This window comes from Lolium rigidum, chromosome 5, assembly GCF_022539505.1.
Source record: "Lolium rigidum isolate FL_2022 chromosome 5, APGP_CSIRO_Lrig_0.1, whole genome shotgun sequence".
Classification (NCBI taxonomy): Eukaryota; Viridiplantae; Streptophyta; class Magnoliopsida; order Poales; family Poaceae; genus Lolium; species Lolium rigidum.
This window is the reverse complement of record NC_061512.1, coordinates 250,132,202-250,134,018: the sequence shown is the minus strand read 5'-3', so window position 1 is coordinate 250,134,018 and position 1,817 is coordinate 250,132,202. Positions and strand designations below refer to the sequence as shown.

At 57.8% G+C, this 1,817-nt stretch overlaps 1 pseudogene; it reads left to right on the top strand.

Annotated features, from left to right (window-relative positions):
- Positions 1-209: 209 nt before the first annotated feature.
- Positions 210-910, top strand: LOC124651058 (annotated as a pseudogene).
- Positions 911-1,817: the final 907 nt, after the last annotated feature.

Below are 1,817 nucleotides of genomic sequence, written 5' to 3'. Positions count from 1 at the left end.
AATATCTCATGCCATAGTTCCACGCGTCGGCTCAGTAGCATTGCAGCAACGCACAGTTTCATAGCCACAGCTTCCCGCGCGGCACCAGGCGTAACCGCGTAACTACAAATAAGCACACTCTCCACACTACACTCATCTACAAATAAGCTCCAGCTCAGCAAGCTCACACTCCACACTCTAGGCACCCACCACTCGATCGGCAGCAAGCAATGGACACGACGGGCATCGACGGCTGGACCAGCTGCTCCCCTTCCCCGTCCACGCCCGAGCACGGGGCGGCGCACGCGCACCCGAAGCGCCCCGCGGGGCGCACCAAGTTCAAGGAGACGCGGCGTGCGGCGCCGGGGCAGCGCGGGGCGGTGGGTCTGCGAGGTGCGCGTCCCCGGCAAGCGCGGCGAGCGCCTCTGGCTCGGGACCTACGTCGCCGCCGAGTCGGCCGCGCGTGCGCACGACGCCGCCATGCTCGCGCTGCGCGGCTGCTCGGCCTCCGTCTCCGCCCTCGCGAGCCTGAACTTCCCGGACTCCGCGTGGCTGCTCGCCGTGCCTCCGTGGCTCGCCGACCTGGCAGCCGTCCGGCGCGCCGCCGTAGAGGCCGTCGCGGTCTTCCTGCGCCGGGAGGCCGCGGACTGCGCCGTCGCGGTGGTCCCCATCGACGAGGCCACATCGATAGCCGCCTTCCCGTTGTCCGTGGACAATGCCGACGGACTGTTTGTGGTGCCGACGTTCTCTGCGCTGGACCTGGGCGGCGACATGTTCGAGCTGGACATGTCCGGGGAAATCGACTTGGACACGTACTACGCTGGCCTCGCGGAGGGGATGCTCCTGGAGCCGCCGCCCACTCCGTACTGGGAGAGCAGAGAGTGCGGCAACGGCGGCGGAGGCGATGCCGCCCTCTGGAGCTACTGATATCGACGAGTGATCTTCCTGTAATTTTGTTTTTGCGGCAAAGATCTTCCTGTAGATTCTTTCACCCACCTATGAAACCAATTGAGACTGCGTCAATCATAACAACAACTGTGTGGAGCACTTGAACCATCGACCGATTGTTAAACAAAGTTTTAAATTTAAACCATGAAGCAGACCTGATGACAATTTACAGGCGAGCACAGCCAAGTTCTGATTAAACTGAAAAAGTAAGACACGAAAACAACAGCTGGAAATGTCACTGTTTTTCGAAAACTAATGCTTCCAAACCGACGTACTATTCGTTCACGTGTCCTGGTCATAACGGGCAACCAGATCGTTAGAGCATCTCCAGCAGGCGCGCTATATCGCGGCGCACTAAAAGTAAGAATCTGCGCGCGGTAAACCGTTGCCGCGCGCCGGAGCGATTTCTCCCCCGCCGGGTGCGCCATTTTGCAGCGCGCGTTGGCGCGGTAAAATAGCACCTCCGCCGGACCGCGCCATTTTGCAGCGCGCGGGCGCGGCGCAAACAACAAACACACACAAGTATGCATCCAACAAGACAAACAATATATAAAAATTCACATGCCCTTCAATCCTTTCTCTCCATAACTTCTGTCTACCGAACACCGATCCACCAAATTTTAGCCTCTTAACGGCGCGGTATACTAATAGTATCGATATGTTCTCCTCTTCTTCTTGGTCGAACTCGTCATCGGATGAATCATATGATGAACTCTACAAACATATGTATGAAATTACTTCACTATGAACTATTGTAGCTAATTGGCGAGTAATAGAGGCCGGCCGGTGGAGGTTCATACCTTGCGAGCAAATGGGCGAGCACCATGGGCACGCCATGTTGATAGCAAGCTCGAGGACGACATGTCGACGCCTGCGCTGAGGAGAACGCG